Source organism: Xenopus laevis, chromosome 3S, assembly GCF_017654675.1.
Source record: "Xenopus laevis strain J_2021 chromosome 3S, Xenopus_laevis_v10.1, whole genome shotgun sequence".
Lineage (NCBI taxonomy): Eukaryota > Metazoa > Chordata > Amphibia > Anura > Pipidae > Xenopus > Xenopus laevis.
Genome location: NC_054376.1, coordinates 91742611 through 91762153, shown reverse-complemented (window position 1 = coordinate 91762153; position 19543 = coordinate 91742611). Strand labels below are relative to the sequence as shown.

At 38.4% G+C, this 19543-nt stretch overlaps 1 protein-coding gene across 3 annotated transcripts in view; it reads left to right on the top strand.

The window, feature by feature from the left end:
• Positions 1-2146: 2146 nt before the first annotated feature.
• plekhg7.S (pleckstrin homology and RhoGEF domain containing G7 S homeolog) overlaps positions 2147-19543 on the top strand; it is a 55190-nt gene continuing 37793 nt past the window's right edge. The window contains exon 1 of one of the 3 annotated variants that reach the window (XM_018256020.2): positions 2147-2270. The gene's annotated coding sequence lies outside the window, so the exon portion shown is untranslated. Of the gene's footprint in view, positions 2271-16435; positions 17537-19543 lie in introns of those variants that run through there. The other 2 variants (XM_041588635.1, XM_018256019.2) reach the window with 2 other exon arrangements.

The following is a 19543-nucleotide window of genomic DNA, read 5'->3' as shown; positions in this document are numbered from 1 at the left end:
AGAACACAGTAGTTACAAGCCTCTCCCATCATAGCTGTTGTCTGCATCTCTCATACTTTGCTTTTTATTCAGTTTAAGAATCTCCAAGTAACAGTGTTGTAAACAGCATGCTTTCCACCTCTGTTAGAGCATCCATGAGTCATTATGACTAATGCTGTTTTACGATCATACATCTTGTCTATAAAACAAGACAGACAGTACATTAAATTGTACGTAGGGATGCACCGAATCCAGGATTCAATTTGGGATTCGGCTATGATTCAGCCTTTTTTAGCAGGATTCGGATTCGGCCGAACCAAATCCGATTCCTAATTTGCATATGCAAATTAGGGACTGGGAGGGAAGTCACGTGACTTTTTGTCAAAAAAAAGGAAGTAAAAAATGTTTTCCCCTTCCTACCCCTAATTTGCATATGCAAATTAGGATTCCGATTCAGTTCGGTATTTCGCAATGGATTCGGGGTTCGGCCGAATCCAAAATAGTGGATTCAGTGCGTTCCCAATTTTGTAAGTACACAATGCTAACAAATACAGAGAAATGGGAATTAGGGTTAAAAAAAACACATGCACATATCTCTTATATCTCTGTAATGATGCAAATAAGATTCCATATCTTAATGTATTATTAAATAATTATCAAACAGAGTGCACCAATGCCAGATTATGTGAAAAGAATCTTAAAAGGACAGTAAACACCTATATACACATTTACACAATTAATTGGACTTAAAAATGTAGTGTGTTAAAATGTAGTTTGCCTATGCTTTTAATTAAAGCAATCCTTATCTCATAATTATTTTCCTTATAAAGCAGTAATATTGTTTTTCATTAAACGCACTCCTGCCTTCCCCTATAAACAAAGTAGTTTAGTTTAGTTCTGTATAAGTATAAGTTCTGTATAAATAATCCCCTCCCTTCCCTAAGCAGCAGCCATTGTAAACAGAAGCAGCTCTTTATAAAGGGTACAGTGCTACGCAATATGTTGGCGCTATATAAATACATGTTAATAATAATAATTTTATTTTATTTTACTGTCAACATTTATAGAATGTTACTACTCTATTAGTTTTAACTTTTCATAAACTATATTATTTAACATAATTCATCTGAGAACGTGGTTTTCTGGACATAGTAAGGAGAACTTTTTGAAAAGTAAACCTTATTTTTACAATACAGTATCTCACTGTTATTACTCAAAAAAAATCATTATTTTCATGGTGGCATGGTAGTAAAATTCAGGGACAATGACAATCACTGTTATCTGAAAGCTAACCCTTGCATCGAAACTTGTTGGTGCTGAAGTTTCCCTTTTATTCAATCATGCATTGTTTATCCTTTTTATTCTTTTCTGGAAAAAGAAAAATAACAATGACATCAAGACTGTGCGTTCTTTTGTTCCTAGAGACCTTCTCACGCACGACTTCAGCAGCTGTCTCCATCAGAGGCTATCTACTTCCGCAGAGATGTCAACTAACTCCATGTCATCTGGGAGATAATGATCTAGTCCTGGGCTCTATGTGGTATTTTTCACAAAGATGTGTGAACAAAAGGGGCATAGAGAATAAAAGGTGACAGTAATTTACAGTGACAAACTAAGATTCCAACAATAATAATTTATGACTTAATGAGCACACATACAATATCATAATTTACAGCACTAAGAAGCTGTTACTGAAGCACTGAATATTAATCATATTCTCATCTAATCAGTTGTGCTGTTGTATGTGCCAACAATAAAGTGATGTTCCATGGGTGGGTTTCTGCCAGAATGGCTATTGTGCAACATAAAGATAATATGGAGAAATAATTGCAGCAAACAAGCAATCCTGGACCTGGAGAGTTTGATATTTTTCATATTTAGCTTCTCCATGTTTGGTTCTGGTGAGGTTGATAATTACCAGTATACAACACCCTCCTATCACCCCTTTTTGTGATTGTCTTGTTTGGGGTAGATTTAATTTCTAACATCAGTTTGGCGCAGGAAATAACAAAAATCCCAGATTTTTGGAAATAAAAACAATAGTCAAAAAGTATGTTCAGCACAAGTACGATTTATTCATCGAATGCATTTTGTTTAAGGTGGAGTACTGCCCCTTTAAGCTCCATGACTATTGGTATGTGTATGGGCTGTGGCGTATTTTCCACACCTTTTATATGCAGTAAGAGTGGAGGTAAAATAGGAGTGGGCTGTGTGTTGTCCTATCTGGAATGTGGCACCTGTCTGCGATGCCTATTTTTTCAATCATTCTTCAGATGTATTGCATGCTCAAGGTAAGGCAAACTTCAGTACCCAAAGCAAATATATTGTGTCACTGGTATAAGCATCTTAGTCCACATTTGATCTACAGTATGATTTTTATGCTGCTTTTACTTTTTTTTTTTTTATATAAAAGTGTGCAAAGTTTTCTTTGTAATCAATTGAGACGCCAATGGGGTGGTTCATCTTTAAATTGACATTTTTAGGGCTCTTACATACGGGCATTTTTTTTTTATGTGTTCAGCGTGCGTTTAACCCCAGGTTTGATCACAAGTAAACGCATTTGCTAATTGATTCCATAATATTCTGCCTGGCTCATGAGAGTTGCATTTTTCTCCATTTGCATTTCATTGCTGCATTTTCTTGAGCTTGATGTGTGTTCAGCAATCAATAGAGTAGAGGGTTGCAGTTAGAACTGAAAAAAATAGCTCAGTTGTGTTTAAATGCAATTTAAGGGTTTTTGCACACTCAGCATGTGTTCGAAAAACACAGAAACAGACGTCCGTGTTTAAGAGCCCTTAGTATTTTATAGAATGGACAATTCTAAGAAAAATTTCAATTGGTCATTATTTTATGTTTATTTTTAATTATTTATTTATCCTTTTTCTATCCTGGCTCTTTCCAGTTTTCAAATGGGGGTCACTGGATCCATCTAAAAACAAATGCTTGTAGGGCTCTACATTTATTGTTATTGCTCATTTGTATTACTCTTTTTATTACTCTTTTTATTCAGGCTCTATCCTAGTCACATTCCAGTCTTTTATTCAAATCAGTGCATGGTTGCTAGGGTAATTTGGACCCTAGCAATCAGATTGCTGAAATTGCAATGGGAGAGCTGCTGAATCAAATGCTAAATAAGGGCTCTAACACATGGCCGTTTTTTTCTGGTGCTCCCCTGCATCGTGCTTTCTTCCGTTCAGCCGCAGGGGAGCGCAGGAGTAGACACACTCAGTTATTTTGAAGGGGAATGGAATCGCACAGATGCATGTAAGCGCCAAACGCAGGTTGGGATGCAGCATGTTGCATTTCACCTGCATTCGGCGAATACATGCGTCTATGTGAGTACAGCCCCCTTCACAATAATTGAGTGCATCTACTCCTACGCTCCCCTTTTGCTGAACGGAAGAAAGCGCAAAGCAGGGGAGTGCTGGAAAAACCTCCCGTGTGTAGGAGCCCTAACTAAAAAGCACAAATATTGTAAAGGAAAACCAATTGCAAAAGTGGTGAATGGCATATTACACCAGACCAGCAATAGGGCTGTACATATACCAGCCGAAGGAGACCGGCAATACTGTGCAACCTATTGTGAGCATACTAGCCCAGGGAAACCAGCAATCAGGTGTAAAGGACTGTGAGCATACTAGCAATATATCAAGAAGGGCTAAAACATATTCGTGTGGCTGAATTCACAATTCTTGCTTTCTATTCACTCACTGCTAGTTAGAAATTGTTTTCAGCAGTCTCACTTGTGTTTTTCCGATTCATTAGCCTTTTTAGAGGTCTGGCTTTTAATCTGCAGAAACCCAGCTCCATGGGTGCCTCATTTAGCTTTTAAGGAATGCTATTTAACCCTTAACAGCACCTTCACTCTTAAATTGGAAACGGTAGCATTTAGCCCCAGGCTATATCTTTTCTGCCACATTACATCTATACAATGGCAAAGTTAAACCCTGGATACACCACATAAATATGCTTGACCTGCTACTCATTGAGCTTTTTACTACAAGTAAAAGTAACCAACAGTGATCCCTGGTATTTTTGACACCGTTTATGTTCCATAGCCCTATATTTGTACCTGCTCAGATCTGGGAGTAGAGGAAGGGGGACATGTATATGGCAGCAGGATGTATGATGAGTGCCTTAGTGCACTCCAGACTGCTTGTCTGACATATATCTACAAGAAAATAGGCAGGTATCCCACAGTATGAAACAATCATTGACCCCGGGGGCCAAAGATCACATAAACCCAACTCATGGCTGACAGAGATCTGCTCATGTAGGGATCTTGCCATACAAGCAAATTGCCACGTGTATGGCCAGTCTATGTCAGTAGTAGCATATATAAAGTACAATGGCTTATTTGAGTTTGGTATGTACTGCAATGTAAAATGTCAGCTTATTAATGTGGCAGTCTGAAGCCACTAAAATTAACATCGTCACCAAGCACGCCATAATCAGCAGCTTATTCATGGTCACCATTATTAATCTAAAATGAGAAAAAAGAAAAAATATAGATTATTTATAAGAGTATTTCGCATTTGGAGGAAAAAGGGAAGACCTGCACCACTTACATCACTTACCTGCTGAAACATTCTCTATAGATTATTGCAGTTCCAACATTTACTCAATTTCAGCTTTCTCAAATGCCTCATATCAACATTACTGAGACTGCCATATATAAATGTGAGCTGCTTTATTGCCCACAAAGTGAATATTATTTAACTGCCACAAATACTAGAAACCGAGACATGGTACTAAAAGTTGCATTTCCATCCATCGTATCTGAGAAGATAGAAATATAAATGCAATCAAATTCAAATAAAATGATAACAATAATAATAACACAATTGTCTACTATTATAAACATATTTGGTATTTGTTTTGGATTTGATACTATCTTTAGTTTTGTGCAAGATTTAACAATGCATGCTTTAGTGTGTAAGCTTTTTTTTAGCTCCCTTTTCACGTTTTTACTTCTTTTTATTTACATATACACTCGTTGTACAAGCACTTTAGTAATTTAGGGGTCATTTTCCTTCTCTAAATTACTTTTTGTTATATAGATAATAAAAGCCCCTTAAAATGTTTTTTTTCCAGTGTAATGTATATCTGCGGGATTTATGGAGTAAAGTGCGGAAACTGCAATGTAATGCCATTAAATGCAGAGCTTAAAATCCAAACACCATATATTCTATCAAAGACAAAAGACTTCAAACAACTGCAAAGTAATATGACCTGGGAAATAGACCTAAAGGTATATAGTGAGTGCAATCATGGCGGGTGAAATCTAATACCAAATACAAGAAATTAATAGTCCAACCATTTTTTTCTGTCTCTTGAGTTCAACATTTAAAACAATAACTTTAAAAGCGATAGTTTTTAAACCTCAGTACAGTTAGCATTACTGTTTTTTGCAGCACTGTGGTCCAAGGCTCAGTTACTTACAGGGCACTATCTGTTTGTGCAACTGACCATAGTGTATGTGATTGTGATTAGTGTGTGGATCAGGGACTGAATAATGTATAAGAATAAGGGAGTTATCAAAATCCAAAAAGTTCTCACTATTTTCTGAAGACAACTCTGACAAAATATGCACAGACTTCTCCCCCGTATTTATCAATACATTTTTCCGAAAATTTCTTGTGCCGGAAAAAAATTTGTAAAATCTTGAAAAAATCGAAATCGTACAAATTTTTGGGATTTGTTGCAGTTCAGGTTCGACGCCCGAAAACCAAAAAATCTTCAGATTTTTGAATGAAACCCAGGATATAGATGGGACATCTGCCATTGAATTCTACTTCAGCAGGTCTGAGCTGGAGTACTTTTGTCAGACTTTTAACACCTTAGTTTAATAAATAACGAATAACTCTAGGTTTTTTTCTACTAAATTTTTTTATTCTTCCCCTAAACTAAACCCCCCTTTAGGCAAAAGTCCCCACTGGCCCCCCTCCGCTGGCCCCCCTCCCTGCCTCCCCTCTGCACAGTGTTACCCCTGAATTGTGTCCCCTCTTGAAATATTGACAGCACATGCAGAGTCAGCACAGGAGAGTTCACGAGAGTCATCTTCTTCCTTCCATTCGGCAATTTCCACATGTGCAGTTGTAACAAACCTGAAGATTACTCTAACCGCACATTCTTAACAAAGAATAGCGAAGCGACAAAGATGGCATCCGTGAGCTCCGCTGCATTGTCTCTGCATGTGCGGTCAGTATTTCAATAGGGGACACAATTCTGGGGTAACACTGTGCAGGGGGGAGATAGGGAGGGGGGCCAGTAGGGACTTTTGCCTAAAAGGAAGTTTAGTTCTCCTTTAAAAGGCTGACCATAAAAAAAAATCAGACTTTAATATATAACCCCCTAAGTGTAAGGGTAGAACTCCATGGGCAATTTTAAGTGTGATAAAGTCCATTCTGACGCGCTGAAATGAATCGCAGGCGTCGCTACGATGCGCTGAATCTAAGGTAAGTAATAGGAAAGTCGGACATTATTGATGCGTGCATCCAACACAACTGTTGGATGAAGACGCAACATGCAGCGTTCTCATCTGACAATCATGTCCTGTCATATGCACTCAGCAACAACGTCCGACATTCCTATTACTTACCTTAGATTTGGTGCATCTGAAGTGACGCCTGGGATTCAACTCAGCGTGTCAGAACGGAAGCTATCGCACTTGAAATCGCCAGTGGAGTTCTATCCTAAATTGTAGGTGCTACATAAAGAATGAATAATAATAAGAGAGTGTCAGCTGAGTTGCACCAATGCATAGATTTGATTTATTTTGGTGGGGGGGGGGAGACCTGATTAGAGTAAAGGGTTATGTCCCATGTATTTCCTTGAGGTCAAAAGCTACAAGTACATACTGTAGCTTAATGTTCTGCAGCAGGTTTGGTAGCCACAGGAAACCTTCGCTGCATAGGTGCTTTTAAGTGGCAGTAGTTGTTGACCAAGGATATATTTATGTAAATATGTATATTTATTATTATATACACATGTACCAAGTATTCTTGGTTATAAGGGTTCTTTAACGAAAGAGATCAATCAAAATATATAGTGAATATAGTACCCCCTCTTGTAAAATATAAGGATATTATAAGTTACCGAGGAGTTTCATGACCATATAAAAACACGAGGCCGAGGACTTATAATATCCTCATATTTTGCAACTGGGGGTACTTTATTTATTATTATACACAAATTTCAATGAGTCATGTGACAGAAATGACATCAGAACTCACCGTTTATAACTGATGACATCAGAACTCACCGTTTATAAGGATATAATGTACAGGATATTCATGGCTTTTGTGTATTATTTATATTTATTTACAAAAACTATTGACACATATCTTCAGAAGTAATACACATAAAACAAGTTACACTACATAGAATATATAACAAATAGGTTAACAGTAGTTACTGGAAAAGTGGGAAACCAGTGATTTGCATAACTACTGGTAGTAATAAAAACAGGGGCATTTTGTTGCCTGTTGTAATGCAAATTTATTGCTGGTGACAAAACATTCCATATGTCATAGTACTAATAGGAAAAGCTTTCAAAAGCCACCTCTTACAAATGCAGAAGTGGGTTTCTTATTTCTTGTTGCTCCTAAATCCTTTTAATTTCCATGGTGACTATACTTTCTTCCTCATTTTATATCCATTTGCATTCCATATTTGCCAGCATCAGTTTGTGCTTTCACTTCATTGCAACCATAACAGTATTTATTGTTTTTAGGCTGCCCTTTTGGACAAGGAACTTGCTGCTGTTATTCACATACAAAAATATTGTAAAAACACATATTTATCCATAATACAGGGTGGGTGCTAATATAGTTAGTTACTATCTTCGTCCAGATACCAAAGTGTCTGAAAGCATTTACGCTGCAATATTTAAGCATAAATCTGATAAGGTAATTTTTCATCCTATGAATCCTCCCTCAGGCATGTGCTTATCTAGTAAAGTAACCATTCAAATGAATTAGTAAGGTAACAGAGTTATCACCATCTTTCAGGGAAGTTGGCCTTCCCGAAGGGATTCAGATTGGCCTGTGGGACACGGATTTTTTGCTGCTTCTTTAGTTAGGTATAAAACAGCAGCAGTGAAAATATCATAGTTATATATGGGAAAATCCCATGGCGGGGGCAAGTGAACTGAGAAACATTGAGAAATGCTATTTTTTGCACTGTAATACTGGAAAAGGAAATTACATAGGGATAGGTTGGTCCAACTCTGCACTCATCTGCAACCCATAGTTCGCATTCTCCAAAGTCAGAAAAAGTAGTATAGCTGCCCGGTCTGCACAAAATAATCCCCTCCGCTAATTAGTTCAACACTCACTTCTTCACCCCGCAAATCTCTTCCCCTTTATTGGACCCACCCCAGTTTAGCCTGATATGTGCCTATACTGTCTAATCTATTTCTGGCACTGACACCAGGGGCGTAACTACAGAGGAAGCAGACCCTGCAGCTGCAGGGGAGCCCAGGAGGTTTAGGGGCCCCATGAGGCCCTACTTAATGAGCATTTTCAATATATATTGGTAAAACAGGACAACCTCTGAATATTTTGGGGGCCCTAAAATAAATTTGCTGTGGGGCCCAGTAACATCTAGTTATGCCACTGACTGACACTATTCTTGTTTTCGTGTGTTCACTGGCAAAGGGATTGCATAATTTTTAAAGCACTGTCAAATGCACAATGTATGCCCTTCTGAAGTCTGATTACACTGCAAAAATTGTATAATGAACTTAATATGTCAGATAACAAGACGGTGGGTAGGGGTTATTCAACTTGTGGAATCCACTTGTGTGTCATTAAGTTTGGGGTGGCTATATTGCAAGAGTCCGTTTTAGGAAATGATTATGTCCCCTTTAAAAAAAAAAAACGAATCAACTTCATCATTTTAAAAAGATGCAAAATACCATAAATACTTAGAGGCCCTATTCTTGAACTTAATAATGTCTACATACTCAGCTTCCAAAGCCTGATTATAGTGCCAGAAGAATATTCAGACCCATTAACCCTATTGAGAGGAACCTTTCAATAGCATCCATTGTCTCTCCTCCTATTTAACTTTGCTTTTGAATCCATCATTGGGTTCTTAAAGGCTCCAAATTACTACCTTCAATAACCAAGGTTAAATTAAATATTTTGATGTTGATATACTATTGGGAAAAAAAAACTTTAGAAATTGCTGATAAATATGTTGCCCTAAAATACCTTTTGCATGATGTAATCACCCACTTTTTTTTTATTTCACCAAAGCTTGACCACATCAATACACAGCTGTAGTTCTAGCTCCAACATGAAAATCAACTGCCAGATATTGGTCGGATAGGCCTGTGGGAATAGGACTGAAGGGGCCACACCTTAAAGCTGGCCGTAGACTTGCAGATTTACCTTCATATCGGATGAATGATCGTTCGGTGCCATCTCCTGACCTGCCACTAATCATTCAGATCAAACAAAGAGCAGGCAATTCTTCATTCAAGCAGGCGGAAGGCAGTTCTGGGAGAGTGTCGCCCCGCCAGTGGCGGAACTACCGGGGGAGCAGGGGGTGCGAGAGGGCCAGGGCCCTCACCCCCCCCCCCTCAGGGCCCCCCGGCAGTCCGTTCGCAGCTGAAAATGCGACCAAATGCGGCCGTACGGAGAGGGCGGGGCCTGGCTGCGCGTCACGCACCAGGGCCCACCCCCCTCTAGGATCGCTACTGCGCCCTGCAGAAGAGGCGATTAGTTGCCAGGCGACTAAATCTCCCCGAATCTGCCCCAACACTAAAGTTCCTCTCATCCCCCTTGACAAAAGCCATTAACTGTTAACTTTGGGGGGAAACAAGATAAGGAAGTTCTCAGTCTTGAATATCAGACTTATTCATTCAAACCTACAACATCATGCTGCCAACAAATAGCAGAATAATACTTTTTTGCTTTGCATCAAAAGATATTTGGAATTTTCCAGATATGCTAATTGAAAATGCTACATTATTTGAATTAAACAAAATCCTGAATATTGAGGGATTGAAGAAGCACAATAAGAATGACATCATTTTCTGCAAGGCCTTGGGCTTGGCTTTGTATGCATTTTTACGGATTTTCTATAATAGATAGACTAAAGCAACGTACAAAAATAAATGTGCAGCAAAAGTCCAAAACTGATTATTTTAGTAATTAGAAGGCTTAGGGCTGCTTTGCTGGTTTTCACTCACAGATCCTATCAGTAACCTACCTTACACAATCATCTGGCATGACAATCCGTTCCCAAGACAAGAGATCAGCAAGTCTACACTGTTCTATTTCAAGGTGCAGGGTGCTCAGTGCACACAGGTTCCCTCCCTGGGCTTGTGCACGGGAGGACCAGGGGAGGCACGTTTGGGACCATCGGGTCCTTGATTCCAGTGGTGTATTCACATGGTTGTGGCAAATGTCTCTTCAGTCTTATGCCTCAAGACTACTAATGCAAAACTTGTTGTTGTTTTTAAACAAAAGTCAACACTTTCCTTCCATAAAAGACAATTCCTATATTTTTATTTCAAAGCCTTTATGTTCTCATCTGTAGGCATATTACTGAAACTTAAACACTTTGGGCACAAGCCTTTACTTGGAAAGTTAAAAATACAGTTTAACAAGCAAATATTGCAAGTTTAACTTGTATAATTGGTTATTTGCCAAAAATAATGTAACTTGTATTGTAATGAAGCAAAATGATTGCCCAAAATCGACAATAGTTTCTTTGAAATTCCTTGTAATGGTTGCATTTTTTTTTAGGGAAAGGGTATGTTCCACATCTGATGCTAATGTTACCAGATATACTATCAGGAACTCTACCCTAGCAGCATGCTTATTAAATTAAATGCAAGTGTATGAATTAAGAATACAAGGCTTGATCTGCAAACAAAGCTGCTAGGTCAGAGAAAAGGCTGGAGGTCTAGGACATACAAGGTAATATCACAGCACAGTCTTAGTACCAGCAATGACGTGAGTTGCAACACTTTTACTTTGGAAAAGAACAGTATCTCTTTTAGATTTTTAGATAATGTAAAACCTCAGGGATCATGGGTAGATCCTGTTCTTATCTGCACATTGACATAAATATAGTCATATTTGAATTAGTTGAACTGAAGAAGCTGCTCGGATGAGTAGTGAAACATCTTCAATGATTACTCAGCAAGTCCAGTTGTTTTAGAATTACCTATCCTAGCCTATTGATTTCCTCATGACTGCAAAATGACTTACACTTTTACACATTTAAGTGTAAAAATGTACGACATTTAACAGTCATGAGGAAATTACCTCATCAATTTATTTTGAAATCATTCACAGTAAAATCTGTTTAGAACCAGGTCACACTGGAAGGCTTCCTGAATGTTGAGGGAAAGTCCCCGTATTGTGAGATGCAGCAACTATTCCTTTGTGTGTCCTTCTTTATGTGATTTGTATTTATGTTGACAAAAATATAGATTTGAGGAGACTGAGAAGATGTTTCAGCCAGAGGTGTCCACATGAACTTTTCTCCTGGTTTAAGAGGAAATCAAAGGCAATTTCCATATTTTGGGCTACTCCTTCATGTGATAAGACTTTAACCATAGTAAACAAACAATAAGGCTGAACAGCAACAGCTATTTTTTTTATAAATATTATTTTCTTAGGCTAACTCGCTTAACAGGTAATAACAGTTACAAAAAGTCACTTGCCACAGCTTACTTGACAGCAAACACTTTACTGATGACAGGACACAACCCGAGTCAAATTACAAGCATTATAATAGCCAGAATGATATTTTGTATATGGGCACCCATGCTTAAGGTGGCAGCAAGTGGGATGGGACTGTATATCAGTCCATTGCTGATGATAGCAGCTAATTGTAGAAGAGATAGAAACACCAATTGGCAATAAATGGCATAAAGATGGCCATAGACATACCAATAATATAGTTCAAAAATACAATATGAGATAATGTAATTGTGCACATATTTCCTCTACTGATGCTGTATCCGGCTTCATGTTGCTGTTCTGTTTTCTCTGATTATCTTACCATTATCTTACTGTGTTATAGAGTTTCCTTTCTGTTATTACATCAATTACTCTTGCAGCTACTTGTCTGTGTGTTTCTCTATTCCATGGACACTTCATAGGATTATTAGTACGAATATAGTGATGTGTCAATCCTGACTGATATCCATGTACTATGCATATCGTTTGCGTTTGGAATCGGGTGTGTTAAAAAATGTCATCTGCTCATGTACCATGTCATCCAGTTCATGGTGCATCTGAGATGAAGCTGCACCTCTTCAGTTTCTGCTATTCAGTTAATTCCTGTGCACAAAAGGTCAGATTATGTGTGGCTCTATAAAGTCAGGTGGAGAGTTTACCTGGTTGGTCTTTGTATGAAAGCACACAGGTGAGATTTAGCCTCTGTATTTCTTTCAGCATTAGGGCTCTTACTGACAAGCGGTTGAAGCTGCGCTCCCCTGCAATCCGTTTTTCTGCCTCAGGGGAGCGCAGAAATAGACGCATTCAGCTTTTTTCAATGGGGCTGTACTCACACAGGCGCATGTAGGCGCTGAACGCAAGTTAAGACGCAACATGCTGCATTTTTCCTGCTTTCTGCGCCTACACGCATACAGCCCCATTGGAAAAAGCTAAATGCGTCTATTCCTGCGCTCCCCTGCGGCTGAACACAGAAAAACGGAACACAGGGGAGTGCAGCTTCAACTGCTCGTCAGTAAGAGCCCTTAAAGTGCATTCATGGTCTCTGTCATGTTGAAAAGTGCCAGGGCTTCCATTTTCAAGCATTCAATGAAATGGGAGATTGCAGACACTAAATGAAAATGCCCAGCTAAAATCCACTGAAACACAAATATTAAAGAATGAAATATTTATAGCTACCGTATAAACATAATGTATTATTTAGTTGCAAATTCAAGAGCTTTAAGGATACTTCATATACTATTTGGTGAACAAAATCCTTCTGCACAAAAAGCCCCTGGATCTCTGACAAAAGCACAGCAGGACATGAAGTATGCAATTAAATATACTTCCCAAACTTTCTCACGCTGATAACAGCTGAACACAGCACTTGAAACTTAATGAATTCTATTTCATAGTTATAGGTGGCAATATCCCTGCACATGTAATGTCCCTGGGGTGATTTTCAATTTATGTACTATAAATTGCAGTCTCTAAGCTAGGCTAGGATTTGCCCTGCCTACAAACAATGCAGTGAAGTGAAACCAATTAATTGAGTATTTTGCTTAGTATTGCTTTTTGGCTTATCAAGAAGCAGAGGAGTAGTGATGAGCGAATCTGTCCCATTTCACTTCGGCGAAACAATTCACAAAATGTTGAAAAATTTGCAAATGGCTTTTGTCAAATTTATTTTATTGAGTAGTACTTCCTATCCACTAGGCTTCCATGTTGCCAATTTCTTGTCTGTGAATATTTTACATTAAGTCTGGCGACTGGCAATGGTATCTACTACTGCGCTATGTTACTGTTTCAGCAAAAAGTACCATCTATAGATTATATATTACTAATAGTTTACTAACACAGGCACAGCTAATAAAAATCTAACCACCAACAGATAATACCCAGGTGCTTTGTAAACCATATAGTTATGTGTGTGTATATATATATATATATATATATATATATATATATATATATATATATATATATATATACACATGTGATGGCTCAGATTGATGTGGAAGGAGAAGGGAAGGATAAAATGACATATGCGTTTGTTGCAAGTTTTTTTGTGCAGCATTTTGTTTTGTTACACGTTGAATATTTTTTTTTTGGGCTAATTTTTTAAGCAGTTTCTTGAATATTTTTGCTGGCGGCAAAACACAGAAGTTCCTGGCGGATCTGTACATGGGGAAATTTTCACAACAACCACACGTTCACATTGTGTGAATTAATGACACGAATGTTACCTTATGTTACCTCCAAATATAATGGGTTAGTTCCTGCTTTGTCATTTATTCTTTTGTAAGGATGTTCAACAGGTAGGATACGCAATACGGCAACAGGAAGGCTTCAGGCTGGACATTCCTATATTATACAGTTTCATAATAGATGAGGCTGATAAAAGACACACATTAATCAAGTTCAACCTTTTGTTCAAGTGAAACTCATAATTTCTAGCCAAGGAAGCAAAAATAGAAAAAAAAAACATTTAAATATGACTCCAATTTGCCTCAGAGGAAAAAAACAATTCCTCTCTGACTCCAAAGGTTGACTAGACCAGTCCCTGCATCAGCTTTGTTCTAAAAGTTAATTTCAGTAACCATTTCTTTTTTCGCTTAACAATGAGGCATTTTCTTGAAACTATTGGCATGATATCTTCACGACAGAATTATACAACTTCACAACTCTTACTATAAAAGAGTAATTTTCTAACTTTAAGGGATGCCCTTGGATTCCTGCAAATATCTTATGGTGAATAAGGCATTAGTGGATTTATGATAGGTCCCCTCTCTTTACTGTATTTATGAACAGGGAACTGTCCTACTTATAGTAATGTTGCACATAGTATTTCTCCCCCATTGACATAAATAGATCACCTAGAAGTGTAGACATCAGTGTTACACGCACATTTTTGCACTTACATGAGTCACCCATTGAAGTCAATGGGAGCAGCTGGAGGCAGTTATGGGGTTCTCTGCCAACAGAAATCCACAGCAATTCTTACAAACACAAGAAGCAAGCAGATTTGCCTCCATTTTTCGCACTTTTGCAATCTGATTTTGAAGGTTTATTTTTTGTAGATGGGAAACAGGCAGTGTGTGGGAGTGTTCTCTGTATGGATGGGTTAGACAATATGTAAAAATGCTGAGGAATCTATTGCTCATACGAATAATGCAGGGACAACATTTACACTGGAACACAAAGGCACCTTACGTAAAGGCAAGAAAATAAAATCCCATTTTTACTTTCTTTAATGAAAAAGAAACATATCTGCAATATACTTTAATTAAAAAATATGTACAGTTTTTATAAGAAACCTGACTGTATGCAGTGAAATTCTCAATTCATTTACTTTGGTGGATAGGAATTTTTTTATTTAGTATAAACTTATCAATTTACATTAATCAGCTCAGCTAAATCAAACTTGTTTGCAACTATTTACCATCAATCAGTAAAAAATTGTCAATTTCTTCCACCACCATACAACAAACCGTCTCAGATTCCTTCCTCTGTCCATAATTCCCACCCAAAAACCCAGCCCTGCCAAAGTCTTTCCCTTTGTCCATGAAAGGAGTTTATTGCCTCCGTCCCCACCTACCACCTTCACCACCACAAACCCGGCCACAAAATCCAAAGTCCGGCTTTCTATTAGTGGGCCATAGCACCACCCTTCCCACATACACCCCCCCCCCAACCCAGGACACATATAATGCTGAGCCAAAGAGCTTGCAGAACTTGTCCGCTGAAAAGCATGAGCTGGTGGTGTTACTGAGTCTGTTTTTTACAGCGGTGGATAGGAATTGTCAGACTGTCCCTAACTGCTCTGCAGTGGAAAAATCATACTTATGAACAGCAAGGGGAGCCTCTGCCTTTCTTCCCAGCCGTGCAGAACTCAAGCAGCTTTGTTTGTTTCCATGTAGAGCAGTTTTAAAGGAGACATTTTGTGTAAAAAATAAGAACATACCAGTGCATTATACTCATTTAGATATAGAGGAATTGTGCTTAATAAAGTAGTGTTTCAGGCTGATTTATTGAATATTTCTGAAAATCAGCAGCTAGCAGGACCTGATAGGGAACTGAAGCCTGTCTGTGCTTGTGTGACTTCAGGGCTGTGATTCGCTGTCCCCCTCCTACTGTGCTTCTGGCAGGGACTGTTAGGACACGCCCATCCCTCATTAGAAACACAGACAGGGACCAGTGAACATCTATAGGGAGTTCCAATAAAGGGGCTATTTTTAAAGACAAAATAAATTTTAAGCACCATGTAAAAGCAACACCATATCTTACTCATAATTAATTACAAAATTAGGGTTTTTTCATTTATCCTATATGTCTCCTTTAAACATATAAAGAAGGTGGAGGCATCAGAGAGGGTTATATTATAGCAAAAAGGAGAGAAGAAAGCAAGGGAGATAAAAAGAGAAAATGACAGTATTAAACAGCAGCAGATGAAGGATAGATATGATATATATGAAATAATCTTGGGTAATATACAATATGATGGGGTTGTGTTATGTTATGACACATAATACACAGGCATCTATGCATGCTGGGCATCTAAGTATGCATTAGAAGGAAATAACAAAATGGTTTTGTATGGGTGAAACCAGAAAGTATTGGTGCCTGAGGCTTATTATAATAATGGGTGTGGCTTATGGTTATGTGAGGGGCTTGTTTTAGGACACCACATTACGCTCACCACACAGAACATCCCTCCATTTTTTTCACTCCAATTCAAGCACTGGTTACAACCAGGGGCACTCCACCAATGAGGCGAGTTGAGCAACTCACCTCAAGCGGCAGCGCCAGGTAGGTTTCCAGGGGTGGCAAAAAGCCGCTCCTGGTACCTTTAAGAGCCGAATTTCCAGTTTTGAAACCTGAAATTTGGCTTTACTACAGCAAGAGAGCACAATTGCGCTCTTCGCACTAGTGTTCCTGCCAGCGAGGAGGGCGGCATTTGAGGAGCAGCCTCAGGCGGCTTCCTCATAAGTATCGGCGCTGGTTACAACAGACCAGACATCAAGTACAGCACCAAATACTCTGTGGTATGTTCATTTAGAGAGATAGCTATGGCCCCTGGCATTGTGATGTACAGCTAGGGTTGCCACCTTTTCTGGAAAACAATTATATTTTTGCAGTTCTTTCATATTAATAACGTTGCCATCAAGCATAATTTTTACCGGCCAGGTGACAACCCTATGTACAGCCCTGTTCTACCTTTATCTGTGTTTTGTAGAGAAAGTGAATGAAATGCCTTTGTATTGCTTTTATAGCTGCTTCCCTCATTTGCTCGGTATTGCTTTACCACACCTAAGCCTTTATCCCTCATTCTCCCGCATGACTGAGGTCTCCCAATAAAGCTATATTTATATTGTTAAAAAGACATTCTCACACTACTTCACCACTTCAGCTTCAGGGTGGGGATTAACAAGTGTGGGTGAAAGTAGTTCTGTCAGATGTCTTCAATATCACCAGAGGAACCTGTTTCCTGTTATGCCTGCCTCAGTGCCTCATGTTAGTTCATTTACACTAAAAAGAACACATTTTGAGGCAGTTGCCTGTGTCAGCAATGGCCGGCACTATGCAAAGTGACTGAGGAGAGAAGCAGGGGGGTCGTGTGTGAGGCACAGTTTCGCTTGGCTGCATTGTACCCACAAGCCTCCACCTCTCTGACCTGTGCAGCAAAAAGGAGTGTTAGAAATGTTGTATCTGTGAGCGGAGGCTTTAGTAGTGGCTGAGCTGCTGGGGGAGAGCCAGGAGGAGAATAGAGCAGGGCTGGGCTGCTGCCTGTTTGTTGCCTTCTCTCCAGGGAGCTTGCATTCAACACAAGCCATAGCAGATATGGAGTCATTGAATCCGCAGCTGACGGAGCAGTAAGTGGATTACCCCTTATTTAAGTTAAAATGCCTGAATCTGACATAGTGACTACTGTGCATCCTTCCTTATCTGCCTCTGATCTGTCATTTCAAATGTGAACATTTCTGATAATGGTAATGTGCATGGGATATCACTTGTCTAGGGAATTTATTATGTGGAATGAATGGGACCTGGACTTTTCTGCTTTGCCATAATCTGGAGCACCATTGCTGAAAGCCGCTCAAAACACACAGGACTGCTTTGCTGTCAGTATGGGTTTAGCCCAACTTAGTTCATCAGGTGCAAGGGAATTTAATTAGTACAGAGAAAACACAAATTCTTAAAATGTGAGGAATTGCTTGTTAATAATATAGTGAATAAAGTACCCCCTCTTGTAAAATATAAGGATATTATAAGTTACCGAGGAGTTTCATGACCATATAAAAACACGAGGCCGAAGGCCGAGTGTTTTTATACAGGTCATGGAACTCCTCGGTAACTTATAATATCCTTATATTTTACAACTGGGGGTACTTTATTATAATATACTAATTTTAGTGAGTCATGTGACAGAAATTACATCACTACTCACCGTTTATAACTGATGACATCACTACTCACCGTTTATAAGGGTATAATTTACAAGATATTCATGGCTTTTGTGTATTATAAAATGATAATGATAAGCTTTCTGTATAATAGATCCCATGCCTTAGCAAGTTTTTGTACTCCATGCAGTCACATAAGCCACGTTAGATGACTCTGAACTACATTTCTGTTGTGTTATGTGTTACACAAGTTTTGTCTGTGCAGAGATGCGAAGGAATCTTTTGATGAGCATTTATATTATTATTGTAATTTTATTGCTGCGTTGTGTTTGATGAAAAATGAGGCATTTCAACTTTATCACGGCTCTAAACACTTGCTCACTGGCTACATTAAAAAAGCACAGCAGTACTACAGCTGCACTAGCCTTTGGGACAGGATTGTCTCCTGAAAACACACACTAGTAGATAAGATCTTCTCTCAGCACTTCATACCGTAGTTGCTGTCAATCAACTAGCGCTAAGGAAAATCCATGCTTGTCTTGTGTTCTCTGTTCTTTGGAGTTGTACTTAAGTATCAGAGGACTGCATGAAAAAAATACATCTGTGTATGTGGAAATCTGGAGATAAAATAGAAGATTTATATTCCTAATGCTATTGCATGTATCTCCCGGGTAGAAAGTGAGTAGAGGAATTGGACCTGTTATCCAGAATACTCTGGACCTGAGGTTTTCTGGATAAGGGGTCTTTCTGTAATTTGGATCACTATATCCCAAGTCTACTAAAAGAACACTCATACATTAAATAAACCCCAATACGATTGGTGTACCTTCAATAAAGATTCATTATATCTTAGTTCGGATCAATGTACTGTTTTAATATTAAAAAGCAAAAGGAAATCCTTTTTAAAAAAAATGTAATTTGGCTAATGGGTTTGTGAATAACAGATTCCATTCCTGTACTTGGAATATACCTTACTGATTTACAGTATGAAAAATAAGAATATTTTTATTACATTGCGCTTCATCACCCTTTGTGACATGAAAATTCCACTTAAAATATGCAAATGATCACAAAGCAAAGAGTTCTATTTAGAGATGACGTGAAATGGAAAAGTGTTATTGGAACATGACATTTTGCTTTTGGGTGTAGTCAGCTGTTTAAAGGGGTTGTTCACCTTTCAGATGTAGAGAGTGACATTCTGAGATAATTTGCAATTTGTTTTATTATTGAAGGTTTTTGAGTTATTTAGCTTTTTATTCAGCAGCTCTTCCATTTGCATTTTAAGCAATCTGGTAACTAGGGCCCAAGTTACCTTAGCAACCATGCATTGATTTAAATAAGAGACTGGAATATGAATATGAGTCTGAATAGAAGGATCGGTAATAAAAAGTTGCAATAACAATACGTTTGTAGCCTTACAGAGCATTTGTTTTTTAGAAGGGGACAGCGACGTCCATTTGAAAGCTGCAAACAATC